The 20,748-nt window shown below is 38.7% G+C and overlaps 1 protein-coding gene across 5 annotated transcripts in view; it reads left to right on the top strand.

The window, feature by feature from the left end:
• The first annotated feature begins 604 nt into the window (after positions 1-604).
• The window catches only part of GULP1 (GULP PTB domain containing engulfment adaptor 1), a 160,277-nt gene continuing 140,133 nt past the window's right edge, over positions 605-20,748 (top strand). The window contains exons 1-2 of one of the 5 annotated variants that reach the window (XM_058188998.1): positions 851-1,483; positions 2,577-2,771. The gene's annotated coding sequence lies outside the window, so the exon portion shown is untranslated. Of the gene's footprint in view, positions 1,484-2,576; positions 2,772-20,748 lie in introns of all 5 variants that reach the window. The other 4 variants (XM_058189024.1, XM_058189033.1, XM_058189014.1 and 1 more) reach the window with 4 other exon arrangements.

The following is a 20,748-nucleotide window of genomic DNA, read 5'->3' as shown; positions in this document are numbered from 1 at the left end:
TCTAGCCCAAGGATAAATAAGGCTTACCATAGTAGGCATTAGTTTCCCTCATTCTAATTTGCAGCATCTCAAAATGCAGTCATCAGGAGACAAGCTCGAGGGTACTTCTACAGTTTTAAAAATAGGGTTACGTATGCAGAACAGCAAAGCAAGCTGTGACTTCTGGAGAACTATAGAATACAATTCTTTATTGGCCAAGTGTGATTGGACACACAAAGAATTTGTCTTTGGTGCATAAGCTGTCAGTGTACATAAAAGCTATAAGTGATAAATCATGATCATAGTCCTCATACCTTCATATTGGAAATTAAAAGTTAAACAGAAACATAATATGTAAAGAGAAACGGTAAGTTATTTTCATAATTACAGTTACACCAAAACAATTTGAAGAATAGGTTGAGGATTAGCTAAAAGATCCAGTTGCTTTTTTTCTTTTCACCCAGCGTTCACTGCAGAAAAGACAGGATCCACAAACACCCAACCTGAGCTTCTACCTTTCCCTCAACGCTTCATTCAGTTCAGCCAAGGGTAATAAATTCACCCATCCTCAAGCTGGAGTTGGGGAAAGTGATACCGGCGCTGAGCGCTACTGTATCTCTGCTTGACTCTAAAATCAATGAAGCCTTAACAAAAATGTTATTATTTGTTTGTTTAATTCAGTCAACTCCGCCCACGTCTGGGCCGTTCGCAAATAATAAAACAAAGACCGATACAAACCAAAACCAAGGTGGGTTCTGTTTGGTTATTGTTTAACCAACGGACTCTAATCCCTTAAAACTTTCCCTCCACCCGAAAGGATCGAAAAAGAGAATCCAGGAACATAAAGTCCTGCCTCCTGGTAATAGAAGGGGAAGGAAAGAGCCGTTACATTTGCTAGCGGGTGGGTGGGGGGAAGCAGCCCATCCCTCTCCCAGCCCCACGGCCGGCCTTTGGTTGAGGGAACCACACCACCCTGCAGTTTCCAGCAGATGAAAGGGGAGGGGGTAGGGGAGCGAGGCGGGGAAGCCAGCCAGCCCAGGGCCATGACGTCAGGAAACTTTCCCTCAGTGGCTGAGCCCAGAAGGCTGAAGCCAAGGAGGCGGCAGCGAGCGGCGCTTTTCTCTCACGCCGCGCGCGCGTCTCTGTTCGTGTGTGTGTGTGTCCGGTGTTGCGAGTCGCCTGGGGTCGGCTCAAGGCAGGCGGCTGTCGGGGCTGCAAGCTTTGGCCCCTCCGGAGCCGTCCTCGGCTGGCTCTTTCGCCGCATAGCCGCTCTCCGACGCCCTCGCGCCCTCTCCTTCGGCCCGACGCGCACGCGGAGTCCGGGAGAATTCCCTGGCTGGAATTCGGTGGAGTTGGACGAAGGGAGAACTTGATGACTTGGCGTTGGCTTCGGGATTCCTTTCGGCGACTGACAGCGGGAGGAGGAGGAGGAGAAGCAGGAACGGAGGGGGAGGAGGAAGGAGGAGGAGGAGGAGAAAGCGGGCGTCGAGGGAACTCTGGCTGGGTCTGTTCTTTTCTTCTTCTTCTTTTTTTTACTATGCCTTCTTCGAGGAAGGAAGGAGCGGGGCGGGAGCGGGAGGTGGAAGAGCTTGACAAGAGACCAAGGAATGGCTCGGCTTGATTTTTGTGGCGGCAAAGAGCGCGCGTGCGCTCGTGGCCCGAGGGAAGCCTGTTGAACGCCGGGTGTCTTTCCTAAGTGCTGCGGAAGAAGAGGAAGAGGAGGAGGAGGAGGAGGGAACAGTGCCCCCCCACTCCTACTCCTCCTCCTCCACGCACCGCGGGGCTTTCAGGTTGTTCCTCGTAGGCGCAGCCGCCGTTGAGGAGGGCTCGAAACTTTCCGCCGGCCAAGCGCGGACGCGGCGAGCTGAAGTTTTTTTTTATTTTATGTTTTTATTTCCCCCCCACCCCCACCCCACTCTGGGGAGTTTAACTCGCTCCCGCTTCCCTTTGGTCTCGCCGCGGAGTCCCGCGCTTCCTTTTGCCTCGCTTCTCCTGCTGCTTGTTGGCGTGGTAGCTCCCCCCTCCCCCTTCCGATACCGGCATCTTGCCCTCGGTTTTAAAAAAGCAGGCGAAAAGTTGGCGCCGTACTTTTGCTTTCCGGGGGTGGGGGGGTGGAAAGGAAGGCGCGCTCGGGCAGAGAAAGCGAGATGCGTGCCTTCACAACCCTTAGGTTGGTTTTGCCCGTCTCTCCGGTTCTTTTGTGTGACCCTACCTACGAGTTCCTTTACGGTAGTGGACCGCTGGGCCAGCGCTCGCCCGTGTTCGTCCACCAGGAGCCGTTTTAGACCACAGTTGGGTGGGTCTGCCTGCCTTCAAGAGCAAGCTAAGAGAAATTTTACTCTTGAGTAAACTTCCCCTGCGATTCGGAAGGTCTGCTGTAAAGTCGCTTTTTTTTTTTTGTCCGATCCCCTCAACTTCGGCTGAGCTTCGCGCGGCGTTTCTTCGTCCGGCATTTATTGGGAGCTGAATCTGTTTTTCGATTAAAGATCCCGCGGGCAGCGTTTTCTCCTGCTTTGCTTTGCTTTGCTGTTCAGATTAGGTGAGGGTGGTGGTGGTAGTTATCTGAGGTAGTAATCGGTGGATTCCTGTGTTTGCAGGCTGCAGGCCAAAACTAGTGTCAGCAAGTGTCAATCAGGCGGATTTTTCCGCTGGGGATGTTTTGGTACCAGAAGAAGTTACAACTGATAGAGCGAAAAGCATTAATTGAGTAACACGTTAATCTGTATTCTGTATCCATGGGAAAAGATTTGACGAAGGGAGAGGTTTCAAGACAGAAAGCTCTTTTTTAAAAGGTACTATTTTGGACTATACAAGTATTTTTTTTATAAGCAACAAAAAACAACTGGTGTTGATTTGTAGGCTACAATCCTATATCTAATTTCTTCAGAGGAAACACAAAGAGATTCTGTAACCTACTAATGCCTACAATTTGATCTGCAGCTCCTTGATAGTGGACTGGTGGGATTCATTGTCCCTTTTGATGAGTGGTGAGAATGACCCATATTTATTATTTCATAAATTTGTATGCCATCCTATCCCAAAACTTTTAGCACTTTACAGCAATGAAACATATAGTAGGACATCACAACAAGCCCAAGTAAACTTAATTCCTAAGTGTCCAGTGAAACATAACTATTTTAATCACTTTGTTAGCATTATTCAAAAATCTCAAGAAAATGTTATGTTGTACACATTTCTAAATGTGTATGTATGTGTGTGTGATGTTTTCAGTAATATAATCTAATGAATTTAAGGATACAACCTAATGTACCTCTTAAACTTACTTGGAAACTTCAGTTCCTGGAACTGAAAGTTGTAAGAGTTATAATATTAATACAAACATAAAATTTAAAAAAATCTGAACCAGAATTAAAGTAGTAAAGTTTACTGTTTTCAAGATACAAAGTTTGTTTGAGAATCAAAAGAAAGATAAATGATGCTAGCTTTTGTGGTTCCACAAAAGATGCTGGGATGCTGGTTCAGCTAAAGCATTTCACTCTCTGAGGACAAACCTGACATCATTGCAAAGATTAATGAACACAAATTACTTTTGCAAAGTCATCCGGTTTTATGGACAAAAGCGTACATGTGACTTAATTCCTTAAAACATAACATGTGGAGGTGGGGCAGCAGCATCAGATTTTAATTTAAAATGGGCTGCAGTAAGCTTGAACTTTATTTTCCAAAACTGCACTCAGAACAGATGAGGGAGAGGTTAAAAAAATAGTTCTGAAGAATAGAGTTTTGTACAATTTTTTTCAATTAGTAGCTGACATGCATTCTTTAATACTAATTATTTCTGCTCTAGTGAATTATACATAATACAAGTCCATTTAAATTTCAATTCTGATATGAGAGATGTCAGTCAGGGTAGAGGAGTTCAGTTCTTGAATGCTTTGGCATTAACTATTTTCCTCTGTCTAAGGGCCAGCACTGGAGAATGATATATGTGTTGCTGAGTTATATAAGCATCTGGCTTTTCTTTTTTATGGTAATAGTAGTTGTCATTTTTATCATAATTATTAACTCAGTTGCTGAAGTGCCTGTAAATCTGTGAACACTATCTTGTCTATTTTGAAAGCAAAAGTCTATGGAGTGTGCCAAGTTTATCCAGAGTGAGAAGGTAGCACTTCTTTGTGAAACTTACAACATCTGTTGATGTTACTGTGGCTTACTTCTTAATATCTTACCATGAAGGCCAACTTCTTTTGGCTATAGAATTACCAGGCTCCATACAATTAAGTACTTGCAATGCTGCTAATTAATATATTTGCTAAATTAATAGGTAGTACTTGTTTTACTTGCCTTTTGATACATGATGGTACTTAATATGCATTTGCTCAAACATTTGTCATGTTTTACTATATGCCTGTCATTTTTTCCTCAAAACTTTCAGATAAAAGGTTCATATATAAGGTTCATATATCATATATATAAAAGGTTCATATTTAAGGGGCGTGCATAAGAGCACAAAAGTGCCTACCATTCCTGTCCTATTGTTCCCTTCATTATATCCAATTAATATAGTTGATGCATATTTTTAATTATATATATATATATATATATATATATATATATATATATATATATATATTTATATAGGTCTTTGGTTGTTCGGGTTTTCTCCCGTGTAAAATTGGTAGTGTCTTGGCGACGTTTCGACGAAGTCTCATTCGTCATCTTCAGGCTTCAGCTTCGTGCTTCTGGGAGCAATGTGTGATTGCAGCTGTTTCTTCCTTTTTAACTGCTAGTGGGGGTTTGAACTGATTGGGTGGGAAAACCTCAGAAAACAAATATATATATATATATATATATATATATATATATATATATATATATATATATATATATATATATATATATATATATATTCTTCAAGATATGCTGTTTTATCTATGACATTTGTTTGTGTATACTGTTGTGACAAAAAGAAATATAAAAGCTTTGAAGGCAGAATAGGAAGAACCATAATGTTTTTACACTGCTTACTTTGAATAAGGGCAGGCAAGTTTCCAGACACGAGTATTCTTTCAAAGTGATTGTGAGATTGAGGGTTATGTTTTATACTGGACAGATTCCAGAAACCAATATGACTTTCTGGTTCTGACTCAAGTAGATGAATTATGTTGCAGCTAATATCTGTTGAAGGAGCATTTAGTTAACGTTCATTAAGAAAATATCTTTCTTAATAACTATTTTTTTAAAAAAATGGCAACCTTACCTGATGGCTTTGATCATGCTTTCTTCTTGTAGTGGTAAAACCAAAAGAGTAGAGTTGATTACAAATATGAAGCTATAGTGTGCTGTATCAAATATTGCAACTGGCAAACACATGGTATGTTGATGCAAATTACCAGTAGCTTCTTTGATTCTGTGACCATTGTGGACTCATTAACTCAATTCAGCCTCTACAGAGTCATTAACTCAATTCAGCCTCAATTCAATCTTGTTCTTTTCATTCGTAAGAAAAAAATTGTTTTCTATGTTAATTATTTTTAATGAAAGTAGGTTGATTAGTGATGGCCTAGTAATAGATTATCCTTGTTACTCTGCTCATTGTTGAATAAATTCCCAATTCTGTTAGACACAAAAGGTACAATCATGTTTAAAAAAATACTCCTTTGAAATTAAATTATACTGATCAAACAACCATTTAAAAACTAAATAAGTCATTAGAAAGCCATACTTGTCTTTTTCTGCTAAAGCAATAATGATTGTATTTAAATCATAAAGTAAAGGTAAAGCACTAGCATATGTGCTAATCATTCCCGACTCTAGGGGGTGGTGCTCATCTCCGTTTCAAAGCTGAAGAGCCGGTGCTGTCTGAAGACGTCTCCGTGGTCATGTGGCCGGCATGACTTAACACAAAAGGTGCATATTTAGGCCTAAATAAGAAATATAATAAGTGGTGAAACTTGTAGTCACGCTTTATTTAAAAATGGTCCTTTAATTTGATGGCCTTTTGTTGAAGTTACAACTTTATAGTCTTTTATTTGGAGTGTACATTTCCCCAAATCTGTTTCCCTCCACTGATGCTGTTACTTAATTGGTACTCAATACTTGCAAAGCTTATGTACATAAATGAATCTCCAGCTCTTGTTATTTTCAGAACAATGACTCTTGGGTTAATTATAATTTCTGTATATGATGGATAATTCAAAGAAGGATTTTCTCCCCTTGGGAGAATAGCAATATATAACAAGTCTGAGGACCAAGAGAGCTGTTGATGTCTCAGTACTCAGAGCTCCAAGGACTCCACAGTTCAACCAGGAGCTACATATATTCTCTTCTATTGAATAAGTCATCAATAAACATATAGAGATAAACTACATTTACAAAGGGCCAGTTTAGCTCACGCTGGTAAAAGCCTGTTATTAAGAACACAGCAGCCTGCAATTACTGCAGGTTCAAGCCCGGCCCAAGGTTGACTCAGCCTTCCATCCTTTATAAGGTAGGTAAAATGAGGACCCAGATTGTTGGGGGGGCAATAAGTTGACTTTGTAAAAATATACAAATAGAATGAGACTATTGCCTTACACACTGTAAGCCGCTCTGAGTCTTCGGAGAAGGGCGGGGTATAAATGTAAACAAACAAACAAAAAAAACCATTCAAAAGAAGCAATAAAAAAGTTAAGCAATTAAAAAGACCAAACACACATTCTTTCCAGCATTCTTCAGTTAAGCAGGGATTAACAGACAGACAAGCAGAAAACAGTATCCCAATCAAGAAACTACCAAGGAAAAACACTAACATTGGCAGGGCAAGCTACTGTATATAAAAAGGAAATAAGTGCTACACTCATTAGCATTGATTATGTTACCTAGTTAGATGAAATGTCTGCAAACAAATTTCTCACAGCTAGCAACTGGATTACTTCAGGAATACTGGAAGCTGCTTGATTGTGGAGCGTATTTTAGTCTACCTAGCTTAATATGTACAATATGTATAATTTACAATCTGAAGCCTTACTTAGATTGCCTGTAGATGCCATAGATCAAATATCAGTCTCATCTGTAGTCCTTTTAGCACAGGGGATTCTCAGAGACATGAAATGGAAAATCCACGCAACATAAGACATCTTGATTACTAGAAAAATTAGAAATATTTTACTTGTAAGCCACCCAGAGCCACTTTTCTAAGTCAGATGAGTGGCAAATAAATAAATAATTTTTTTTCTTAAAATTTCTTAAATTTTTTTTTTCTTAAAACAAGAAGGTAACTACTTTAACAGATACAAAATTTAGACATCAATCTAAGCCAAATTGGTTTTAATACATCATATTCCCATGCGACTGGGTGAATTCCTGTTACTTGTCTCAGCTCCTGCCAACCTACGAAAGCATGCAAATGCAATTAGATAAATAGGTACTACTTTGGTGGGAAGTTACCTGTAACAGAGTTCCTATATGACCATTTGGTGTATAGTCATGCTGGCCACATAACCATAGAGGTGTCTTTGGATAATATTTGCTCACTCAACTAAGATTGGTGAGCACTGTCAGACATGACTGGATAGGGGAAACCTTATCTTTCCCTTTATGACCCAGTTATTATGATTCCTAACCTTTGTGACTGAACATATTAGTAAGCCAGCCAAGAGTAACTCATTCAACAGATCTTGGTTAAATAAACTCTGGCCTAGTGAGATATGTGTATCAATTCAAAACCTTCTTGTCATTACAAAACTTGAAAAAGATATATTAGGGTTTTTCCCTACTGCCGAATTATAGTGCTATCCACCCATTCTTGAACTAGGAGAAAACAAACTAATATTAAATTTACTTGCCTCTTGAGTGATCCATATTTAATCTCTGCTAATCACCTGATTCCCTTCCTAGGTTTCAAATTTTATACGCTGTAAGGCTGCCCTTGGACAGGGTTGGAATAAGGAAGGAATCACATTGCAACTAAAGATGATTAAAATCATTTTCATTCATGGGCTGGGCTTAGCCTGAAGGTTAAAAAAATGTGGCCAGGACATGTTTGTGCAGGGTTTAGGTCCAAGTGCAAGTAAGATAGCTCATGGCAGAGAAAAGCAGACATGAAATAGAATGTTCAAACATTATTTTTATTTTGGGGAGCAACCTGTTCACTCATATTTATTCTATTTCAGTTGTGGTAGTTATTTTTATTAGCAGGCTGAAGTATGTTTTTATGCTTCTAGGTTACAAACTGGAGATGGGTTTCAGCAGGTTCTGACCAGTTCTGGATAACCGGTAGTGGAAATTTTGAGTAGTTTAGAGAACCGGTAGTAAAAATTCTGTCTGACTTCGCCCCATCTATTCTCTGCCTCCGAAGTCCCAGCTGATAGAATAGAATAGAATAGAATTTTTTATTGGCCAAGTGTGATTGGACACACAAGGAATTTGTCTTGATGCATATGCTCTCAGTGTGCATAAAAGAAAAGATACCTTCATCAAGGTATCACCAAGGTATCGGGACGAAATGGGGATTTTGCAGTAACCTTCCCCTGGACTGGGGAGGGAATGGAGATTTTACAGTATCCTTCCCCTGCCACGCCCACCAAGCTACGCCCACCATCAGTCTTTACCAGATAATTTTCTGAATATGTGGTTGCGTTTTAAAGAAGAATTATTGGGCAAGCAAAGCTATCAGTTTGGCTTTCTCCCATGTATTTTGTTTTAATGCCAATTCTCTTCCATTTTGCTTATGATACAAGTTTGTAGGAGTATTGATATTTTTTTAATAAAAAATATAAAATATAAATACATTTCTCACCCACCTGCGTTGAATATCGTGAATATTGATATTCACGAAGGCTAATGTAATCAGTAGGTGTTTATCTGAAGCCTGAAAAAGAGAACATTCTTAATCCAAAGCAGAGCATTTTTGTGAGTGACTATCACAAGCAAAACTCAACAGAGACTATCTGAGACAGTCTCGGCCCTGAAGGAAAACAGATGCCACCTCAAAGATGTATTGTCTGATGCAGGAGGAAGCCTATTCTGATATTAAAACAACATCTTTTGAAGATGTTGCACTGAAGCTGTAGTGGTGTTCTTTATATCTTTGGAATTACAGTTTGTATATTTCTTGTTTAATTTAGTCTCTTGTCTTGTGACTCAGCTGAGATTAGAAATACAGTTCTCCAAGTAGTAGCACATGTTTCTAACCACAATGTTTTGTTAAAAAACATTTGTGACCCTAAAAAGTTAAAGAAGTCAGACTCTAGATATCCCCTGAGATATCTTCTATGCTAACCCTGATTTCTTCATCATTCTGGACCGCTTTATTCCTTTTTTTCTTTTCCTTAATGCGGAAATCCTTGGTTTTATTTTCCTTGTTTACCAACATGAAGAAAAGAAGCAGTCCTTTTCTTTTTGGGTTCTCTACTAGCAGCTAAGTAGAAGCAGTATTGAATAAACATAGCTTGGATATCTTAAGATTGGCAGCTCTCAATATGCTCACTACCTCTTCAGTAACACCATTTCTGTCCTTGCAGATGGTACCACAAGCAGAATGTTTTTATAATGTCTGTTTTCATTCATGGCCTGTTCAGTTCCAGTGAACTGAAATCTAGCTACTCACCAGATTGGTGTATGTGTGTGTGTGTGTGTGTGTTATTAAGGAGAATAAAGAACTGCATAAGTAATGGTACAAATGTAGCTAGGGAGACTAAATCCATAACAGTGCCCCTTAATCGGTTTCATATGTGCATAATTTAAAGCAAAAATGCCTCTTGGTTTTTGTCGTTTTTTCCTTTTAGTTTTGCTCACAAAGAAACTCATAATGGAAGGTACACATTTCAACATTAATACTTGAATGCTGTAATAACATACCTGTTTGCAAATGTAAGGAAGGAATTTGTAGAAGCTACTTATTTAGCCAGAATGGTACTAATACTCATGTCATTGCATGCCAAACAATAATTGTTCTTAATTATTAACAGTTGTTTCTGCTCTCCCTTATGTTACAGTGTTAGAATGCATTGCTATATGACAATATATGAGTACAAAATGTGGAGGTTCGTAAATGGCTAACATTTATCTATTATTCAAACAAGAATATATTATGAAAATTGCCACTAATGGGTGTTTATCAATTCAGATAGCCTGTTAATTTACTTATTTAATTAGCTTAATTTTCAAATTTCTTTTCACCTAAGAGAATTTCAAAACAGTTTACCAGAAAATAGTAAAAACAGGAGTTAAATGAAACTATATAAATAAAACCATCATTGCTTATATTTAGTAAATACAAACAAATTCATAAAAACATGAAAAGCAAAGATGTTCTAAAAGGATCTGTTCCTGAAATAGTTTTTAATCTCATAAAAGCCTGGGTTAAAAATATGCCTCCATTTTTCCCCTGGCAGGATATATATTGTTATTATTGTTGTTGTTGTCACAGTCAGCCAGATGTTCAGACTGGGTTTGGCATTTTTGTCTACCTACTGAGTCCTTATCAAGGACCTGGGATAGGCAAATCTGGATGTTTGATGGTGTTGCAGATATTGTTGCAGGATAGAAGCTGTTCCAAGTAAAGCTGCCTTCTGCAATTGACTGATGGCAAATTTGTCAATGCCTATGATGTTCAAATGGTGCTCCAGTTGTTTTGGGATTGTACCCAAGGTGCCTATTACTATTGGTACTACCCTTGCTTGCCTTTGCCATAGTTGTTCTATTTCTATTTGTAGGTCTTTTTATTTTCTAATCTTCTCCAGTTCTTTCTCTTCTCTTCTGCTGTCTCCAGGCACTGCCACATCCACTATCCAGATTTTTTTTGTCTTTCTTTCTTATTGACAACTGTTAAGTCCGGGTTATTATGTGACAGGTGTCTGTCTGTCTGGATTCTGAAGTCCCAGAGCAATTTAACTTCTTCATTTTCTATGACTTTCTCTATTTTATGGTCCCACCAGTTCTTGCTTACAGGCAAATGATATTTCTTGCAGATCTTCCAATCCACCATTGTGGCTACTTTGTCATGCCGCTGCTTGTAGTCAGTCTATGTGATTTTCTGGCAGCAGTTTACCAGGTGGTCCACTGTTTCTTCAGCCTCTTTACATAGGCAGCGCTTACTGTCCTTTTCTGTCTTCTCAATTCTGGCTTTGTATACATTTGTCCTTAAGGCTTGGTCTTGTGCAGCCAGAATTAATGCCTCGGTCCCTTTCTTTAACTTTCCTGCTCTTAGCCACTGCCAGGTCGTGTTATTATAGAGCTAAAAGCACTTTCCCTGCTATTTTTTTTTTAATGTACTGGCCATGTAGTGCTTTGTCTTCCCATGCCTCCATTCTGTTCTTCATTTGGTTTTTTGGTCAATTTTGGAAATACTACTACTACTAATAACAACAACAACAACAACAACAACTATTTGAAATCCCCTAGATGTTGGTTCTGCCTGGTAGTAGACCTGGGCGACAACTTATCCGGTATTGAATTTTGTTGATTTCTTCTCAACATTGGTGATGGTTAGGTGCCTGGGTTGGTTCACAGTGGCTAAGCCACTATCGATCTGAAGACTGGCAATCCCATAACCATAGGGACCGCACCCGAAAGTCCTCCAGGCCCAGCTATGGGGTCTGGAATCTCTGGCATCTCCTGGTACAGTTTATTGACATCGCTGTACCAGGAGACACCAGCGTTGAAGAAAAAGAACTGGGAAAAAAATCATGAAATATCGCGACCTGGCCATTGAAACTACCCAACTATGGATGAAACATGTACCCATTGTCATCTGGGTATTTGATACCATGTCCAAGAATTTTACAAAACACACCAAGGAATTGCAGCTTCCTACAGTAACACCAGCAGAACTGCAAAAAACTGCTACTCGGGATATCATATATTTTAAGAAGATACTTGGTTGATACCTAGAATTCTGACAGCAACCTATATCAACCATTAGCACCAGTCAGTAGTATTTGTGACACATTTTTAAATGATCAGTTGACTGAGTTTCATGTTTAATGAATAAAAGAGATAATAATAATTTTCTTCATTAAACATGAAATTAGGTCAACTGAACATTTAAAAATGTGTCAGAAATATCATTGATGATGATGATGATGATGATGATGATTATATTTACACAAAATGACAGTATACACAGCAAACGAGATAACTATGCTGGATTTCGTATCACAAATCACTAGTCGAACACTTCCCAAGCATTTAGGACTGCGTGATGTATCGGCAAATTATGTGAGCAGATCCCAGTAAGGCCTTCTGCAGCTGACCAATGGTGATCTTGTCAGCGTCAATCATTTTTAAGTGCTTGCCTAGGTCTTTAGGCACAGCTCCCAGTGTGCCGAGTACCACTGGAACCACCTGCACTGGTTTATGCCAGAGTCTCTGCAATTCGATTCTCAAATCTTGATATCTGGTGATTTTTTCAAGTTGTTTCTCATCAATTCTGCTGTCACCAGGTATAGCAATATCGACTATCCACACTTTTTTCTTTTCCACAATCGTGATATCTGGGGAATTGTGTTCCAAAACTTTATCAGTCTATATTTGGAAATCCCACAGTAGTTTTGCATGCTCATTTTCAATCACTTTTTCAGGCTTATGATCCCACCAGTTCTTTGCTACAGGCAGATGGTAGATGTGACACAAGTTCCAGTGGACCATCTGAGCGACTGTATTGTGACGTTGTTTGTTGTCGGTCTGAGCTATTGTCTTCTTACAACAGCTCAGTATGTGATCAATGGTTTCATCTGCTTCTTTGCAGAGTCTGCATTTGGGATCATCAGCAGATTTGTCTATTCTGGCTTTGATTACATTTCTTCTAATGGCTTGTTCTTGGGCCGCAAGAATCAGGCCTTCTGTTTCTTTCTTCAATGTTCCGTTGATCAGCCATAACCAGGTCTTTTCCTTATCTACTTTTCCTTGGATCTTGTTGTGTCTCGCTCGCTCCCCCTGCCGCAGCCGGGCCCCTCTTATCTCCTGCCGGATGCTGACAGTTCGGAAGAATGTCCTGGCATGCCTCCAGCCCCCAGCCCTGGCACCATGCCTGGACGTGCCTTCAGCCCCCAGTCCTGGCACCATGCCCAGGCAAACGGAGCAACTAAACCCCTCCCCCACAGCATGTGAGCCTGAAGAATGTGAAGCCAGTCATGAGCTCAGATTACCAACAGCTGGAGGCTGGAGAGATCCTTGCTTCTGGAGAATTGAGAGGCGACGTCAGCAAAAAGAAGAGGGGGCAGGCCTGGATAAGTGCTGAGTCATGGAGCCACACCCCATGGCCTATATAAAGGATCTGCTTTCTGGCATTCTCTGAGTCAGGCAAAGTCTAACTTGGATTGCTAAAGTCACTTCCTGGTCTCCTGCCTGCCTTGAGAACTCTGATAGGACTTTGGCAGAGCTGCAGAGGCACGCTTGATACGGACTTCCCCGACCCGGCCATCAGCGGAGGAGTGGGACACGACAGATCTTTTCAAGAAACTGTCCATGCAGTGCTTTGTTATACTAGCTGTCAGCTCGAGCTTGCATCGCTGTTTTCCTATATTGATACTTGGTTTGCTGTACTTTTAGCAGCTTCCTCTTGTTGACCTCCATCAAAGGTGGTTCAACACTGTCTTTCACATAATCTGACAGAGCATGTTTCTCTTCTTCAACTGTCTGCTTCACTTGCAAAAGTCCTCTGCCACCTACCTTTCTGGGCAAATATAGCCTGTCAACGTCACTACGTGGGTACAGCTATTATTATTATTATTATTATTACTACTACTACTACTACTACTACTACTATTACTACTACTGTTACTACTATTATTATTATAATATCCCACCTCTATTTTGTACAACACAAAGTGGCATATATAATGCTTCCATCTCCTGCTTTTCCAAAGCAACAATCTTGTGAAGTGGGCTAGAAAGTGATTGACCCAAAGCCAGCTACATACTTTTTATGCCTAATGGAGAACTAGAACTCACAATCCCCTGGTATCTAGTTCAGCTCTTTAACTATTACCCCATACAAGTTCTCTGATCATTTCTTAGAAGGAAGTCATAATTGGGTTGCTGTTTCTAGGAAGGCCCTATTCATTCATGATCATCACCCTGTGAATCAAGATCACCAGTGGGACTGTGAGTAGAACCTCATACAGGTAGTCCTTGACTTACAGACCACAATTGACTGAGCCCAACTTTTCCATTGCTATGCAAGATAGTTAAGTGAGTCCTTCCCCGTTTTATGATTTTTTTTTTGCCATGATTGTGAATCATTGAAGTTGTTAAGTCAATCATGTGATGGTTTCCACACTAACTTTGCTTGTCAGAAGTTTGCAAACGACAATCCCAAACTCCCGGATGCTGCAGCCATCGTAAATACAGGCTGGTTGTCAAGCACTCAAAGTTTGATCACATGACCATTGGGATTCTCCAATGGTCATAAGTGTAAAAATTGGTCATAAGTCACTTTTTTCAGTGAGTTTGAATGTCATTAAATGAATGGTTGTAAGTTGAGGAGTATCTGTAGATGGAATGGCATTACAGGAGATTAGGGATTTCTAGCAGTTAGGGATAGCAGGACACAAAACAACAACATTCTAGTTCTGTCTTTGCAACCTAACATGAAATAGAAACTCTCTCTAAAAAAAATCTAGAATATTCAGAAGATATTTTAAATTTACTTGTAATTTCAAAGGAAGTTTTGCTTATAGATTAAACTTTTCTTAGTATCTTGAGTCTCTAAGTAAAGTCTCTAATTAATGAGAGTACAAATCCTGGAAATCAATATGAATAACAACTTAGGAAGTATGCCAGTGCTACTTCAGTTTGGAATCTGAAATAACCATTCTCATTCTCTGAAGGTAACCATAATTCTCGTAAATGGTTGGAACAGAAATAAATAATTGGACAGAATGTTGCTTGCCCAAATATTTTTCTTTGCATCACTGTGAAAAGAAGCATTGGGAAGCAAGGGTGTTTGGGTCCCCCCCCCTCATTTAGAAAGATTACTAAGTCTTCTCTGATTAGTTGACTTTAGTGTCAGTGTTAACTCTTAATATCTATGTTTCATCATTTCTTTAGCAGATGGAAAAATATAGGAAAAAGTATTGCTTCTTATATATCACTGCTGTGCAGTTTAATTATATTTTTCAATTAATTAAAACAATCTATATACCAGTGGCCCCCAATCTTTTGGGCACCAGGGACCAGTTCCGTGGAAAGAGGTTTTTCCATGGACCAGGGGTGGGTGGTGTAGTTTCTCCTATTGCGTGCATCCCATGGATGGAGTTTTGCTTGTTTGCGTGGCCTGATTTCTGGCATGCTGTGGCCGGGTACTAGTCCATGGACCGGGGGTTGGGGACCCCGCTATATACATAGCCTAATCTTAGGTATGTTACAAATGCAGTACTATATAAATTACTTCTAGAACTTCAGAAAACTTCAGACATGTTGGAAAATGTGATAGAAATTTAATTGGATTTAGAGGTTTTGTTTAGATGTTAATTTTGCAAATAGCCATAATAATGCTGATTAGAGTGCAGCTGCTAAGTAATATTGTTTACAGATTAAAACATGCATATGGAGATGCAAATGACCATGACCCTATTAGCCTTTTACAGGTCCTTAAAGATTTGGCTGCTCCTCTGGGAGTTTGGGCTGGGAAGCTGAGCAAGCTCTCCAGCTTGATTAGTTTGTATTGTTCTTTTCTGCAATTGGAATGTTATTTGGACTGTTGATTGTTTGTGTTGATTTTGATCCTTGTATGCCACACCCAACCATTATCACGAGATGAGCAGCTGTATAAATCATATACATCAGTGTTTCTCAATCTTTGCAACTTTAAGATGTGTAAAGTTCAACTCCCAGTAATTCCCAGTCAGCAAAGTTGAGAAACACTGATATACATCAATAGATAAAACATGCCCAACCAATTTTGTTTTAGAGAGATTTTGAAAGTCTATAGTTTTACCATGGATAGAATAGTTAAAGTCCTTGAAAACACTCACATGTGATTTTAGCCAATAGGATTAGAAGCAATGAAGTAACTGAGATAAACAGATTTACTAGATTGGATGCATTTTCAGTTACTATTAATTTTAACCTAATAAAACAATGCATGCATGAATAATATGCATCTTCTGGGAATATTTGTCTTCCGTGACTTAGCTTATCTTTTTGCATCTGCAAGAGAGCAAGATAGGGAACTAGTTTTAATTATACATTTACCTTTGAATATGAGCAAGATACTGTAACTAAATCAGTTATGTCCATTAATATAGTCTATATTACTCTGTCTAAAAGCTGTTGATAATAGTCCGCAGTTTAGCTATAATGAGAAAAGGTGATTAAGCTGAGATTCTTGTTTGATTTTGCCACTTGAATGAAAGGAGGCACAAAATATTTGGAAAATGAGATGTATGGAATGTTTATCCAGGATTAATAAATGTGGATTAGATTTAAAGGAGAAATAAAATTTGGCCTTCGGCCTCAGTACAACTCAAATGTTATATTACACTGGAGAATTTACTTCAATTTGTTCAATGTGCTTAATGTTATTGGTTTATCAGTTTTATTTTTTAAAGTGCGTAGATGCAAAGATCACTAGATGCTTCTCTTGGAAGATCTGTATTGACTATCAGTTGCCTATCTGATGCTTTCTATTACTAATGTTCTATTTCAATAGTTTGGAAGCATTTGTGTTTTGAAGTTAGAAATAAAAATGGATTACTTTTAGTTATGTATTTTATTTTTTTAGTATGCATAGATGGTATGTTTGAGGTCAGATTTGAATTGCAAAACTCTTAAATTCAGGGGAAATAAGTAGATCCATGATGAAGATGAAGGAATGTTTTTTTGATATTCCATCCTTAGGAGATTGAAGTATCCAAAAGGCTTTCTTATTTTTAATAGTTATTTTTTCTGAAAAAGAAGTACTGCTATTAGATTAATGGAATTGATCAATTAAAGTTAAAGCTACCCTTAAAATAGTGCCACTTTTTCATCTTGTGTAGAAGCTTGCAAAAAGGCAGGTGTTAAGGACCCTTACACTTGTCAATCATTTTCAAAACTTGGGCAACCCTTGATATGCTGAGAAGATGGAGAAGCTGAAAAAATTCACTTTAAATTTGGTGTTTAAGATGCTTTTAAAAAGTTAATGATTAATACAAGAAAACAAAGGAAAATTTCAGGTTTATTTTAGTATTTCACCACTAGATACCTATAATATTATCTACTGAAACATTTCAGATGGTGACGGGCTTATCTAGATACCAGTAATACTCTTGTGTCTGCAATTTTTATGTTGGTGAACCAATGTATCTCAGAGCAGAATTTTTTCAGTGAAGGTATTTCTGGCAGGCTAACTTACAGAATGAGTCCAGAATCCGGAACCCATGATTTCTATGGAATTGAAATTTGGCAAGTTTTATAAAATGCTTTATGACATAAAATTATTATAAAACACTTTCTGGCATAATACAAATAACATAAAACATTTTGTATGGTCATCTCCTGAGGTTTGATTGTGCTGTACAGTTCATATTTTAAGGCAGAGATACCTCTCTGAATATCTCCCTTTTCAGATATATTGGAATCTCTGCCATTATTAAAAACATTGAGGAAACTAGTAAGGAAATATCTCTGAAACAATGACCCAATGGGTCACTGGTTGTCTAATTAAATACATATACGGAAGTTTAGATAATGAAGATTTTGAAGATCTGCTGTAACAATTTATATTTTGTGAATGAAATATTCACATTTGTAACAATTGAATAATATTGTAAACAATAAAAATGATGTGCAGATAGCATCCTTTTGATTCTACTATGTGTGCGATTCAGTTTATGCCAGCCTGATGATGTGTACAGACCTAGATGGAGCATTGTCACTGAACATTATGAGCTATTAACTGCTGGAATTTATCAGAGTTTATCAAACTTTATGGACTTCAAAGAAAACTAGTGCTTCTCTAAATTTCCCTTTCTCCTAAGAAAGCCTCTTTCTATAGATTAAAAAGTGAAAACTTGATCAAAGATGGTATCCATTTTTTAACAAGACCCTTTATGCGGGCTCTCAATTATGGTTCCTCTGCAATAATAAATTCCTCTTGTTATTGTTGACTTCTAACATTATTATTGTTTCACTTTGTTTTCTATCTTGCTTTGTAATGATTTAGATAAGGGTTGTCAAACTCGTGGTTTACGGGCTGAATGCGACATGTGCTGGCCATGCCCACACCCGGTTTAGCAAAGGGGGAAAAAAAATCCAATACGTCACATGATGCCATCATGACAATGGGAGTTTGACACCCCTGATTTAAATGAATATGATAAATGTATGCAATGCTTTTTCTAAAACTTCTTCATGTTGAACTTTCCTCTATGTTGTACAGAAAAACTCTCTTAGTTTTATGTGAGACAATAAAGACTGTGTATGAATTGTGTATTTTGACAATGGATTTCTACACGCAATGGCTGCAAAAGGAAAGAAGTGAGGGGAGAATAAACAGGAACATAATATTCCTCAGTTTGGGTTTCTCGTTTAGATTATTTATTTATACAGTTATTTATATTGCTCACTTGCCCAAAGGACTTGAGGCGTTTATAATAACAATAATAACAACTATTAAAAGCAATTGTCATTTAATCTAATCCAATCAGAAGCAGATTTATCAGCAGAATATTTTTAAGGCCTCCTTGAGGAACCACTGCATTTTGAAACAGCTGAACTTGCTGAGTCACCTTCACAGTGACCCATGCAGATTATGTTAGTCCAGTTTTGCACATACTTGAAGAGTTACATCATTAAGATGATCTTATTTAAATTTGTCTCACTGTTTCAATTTACTGTTTCATTTATCATTGTCCTCCTTAATTATGTGACAATGTATAAATTGTATTATCTTAGTGTGTCTGTTGATGATGACTTTGTTTGAATGCCAAGATTCCAGGAATTCCCTAGCATTTGGCGACTTAGCTTGGTCTAGGATGCTTTCACTTTCCCAGTTGAAACTATGGTTAAGCTGGTCCTTGCATGAAGCTTGCTCTATCAATAAACACATTGAGATAAACATATTTACATAGCATTCAAAAGAGACAATAAAAAAAACCTAAGAAGGGAACAAAAGGATCAGAAAAACTTTTCTTTAGGAGCCAACACCCAAATAAACAACTAACAACACTCCAGCTAGCTCAGGCAGAAAGATTGTTGTGCAATCTTTCCCAACATGTTTGAATGAATGTTTCAATACTAACAGTATCCCAGCTGTATTATATATCCAGATCCAATAGCAATGGGCATACATGTTCAATGAAATAAAATTTCTGTAGACTGGTCACTTTTTTTTTTTTGTTTACATTTATACCCCGCCCTTCTCCGAAGACTCAGGGCGGCTTACAGTGTATAAGGCAATAGTCTCATTCTATTTGTATATTTTTACAAAGTCAACTTATTGCCCCCCCAACAATCTGGGTCCTCATTTTACCTACCTTATAAAGGATGGAAGGCTGAGTCAACCTTGGGCCGGGCTTGAACCTGCAGTAATTGCAGGCTTTGTGTTCTTAATAACAGGCTTTACCAGCCTGAGCTATCCGGCCCCTTGAAGTTAAGCTGGGAGAGATTTAACTCCCTCCCTTAGTCCAGGAGAATGGCATTGGTTGAATGTTGAGATCACTGGCAGATATATAACTTAACAGAACAGAATAAAATAACATAGTTGGAAGGGACCTTGTAGGTTATCTAGTCCAACCCCCTGTCCAAGCAGGAGACCCTACACCATTTCTGACAGATTGCAGTTCAATATCTTCTTGAAAGCTTTCATTGATGACGCTCCCACAACTTTTGAAGGCAAGCTGTTCCATTGGTTGATTGTTTCCACTGTCAGAAAACTTCTCCTTATTTCTATGTTGAATCTCTCCTTGATCAGTTCCCATCCATTATTATCCATTATCATTATTATCATTACTGTTGTCATTATTAGACTACATTAAAATGTGAGATTTTTCCTGGTGAGTTTATATTTTGAAGGTTTTTTTTTTCTTATGATGTTTGTGATAACTGTTCAGAGTCGTTGAAAAGTGGCATGCAAATATTGCAAATAAATTCTCTGTTTCTATTTTCCTATTGTATTTGCTTTTTGATTTCAGTCCCAGAATTTCTTAGTTAGGGGTTTCTGGCAGAAACCATTTTCATCAAATAACTTTTCCCAAAGCAGCTTTACTGTAGTTATAAACCAGCACTTGAAAATAAATAAATATAAATATAAATATAAATATAAATATAAATATAAATATATATATATTTGTTTTCTGAGGTTTTCGCGGGTGTTTGTATGTAGGTCTTTGGTTTTTCGGGTTTTCTCCCGCGTAAAATTGGAAGTGTCTTGGCGACGTTTCGACGAAGTCTCATTCGTCATCTTCAGGCTTCAGTTTTGTGCTTCTGGGAGCAATGTGTGATTGCAGCTGTTTCTTCCTTTTTAACTGCTAGTGGGGGTGTGAACTGATTGGGTGGGAGCTTGGCTGTGCTCTGATTGGATGGGGTTTTTTTTGTTCTCTGATTGGCTGGGGGTGTGTCCTGTTTGGGTGGGGGCTTGGTTGTGCTCAGATTAGTCTGAGTTGCAGGGGGATTTGAGCTGGTGAGCTGCATTGCTGTTGTTTGGCTTCGTGTTTATGGTGGTGCTACATCTTCATAGTGGGTGTCTGTCTGCTGTATGTATGGATTGGAGGGGTTTGAAATGGCTAGTGTTGCAGCTGCGGTCTGGCTTCTGGTCCTTGGTCGTGCTTCATGATCAGTGTGGGTTTGGGTCTGCTTTCTGGGTGGATGTGCGGTGGTGACATCCTGTGTGGACCTTGTGAG

Source organism: Ahaetulla prasina, chromosome 1, assembly GCF_028640845.1.
Source record: "Ahaetulla prasina isolate Xishuangbanna chromosome 1, ASM2864084v1, whole genome shotgun sequence".
NCBI lineage: Eukaryota > Metazoa > Chordata > Lepidosauria > Squamata > Colubridae > Ahaetulla > Ahaetulla prasina.
The sequence above is the reverse complement of the archived record's forward strand: the minus strand, read 5'-3'. Positions and strand labels throughout refer to the sequence as shown.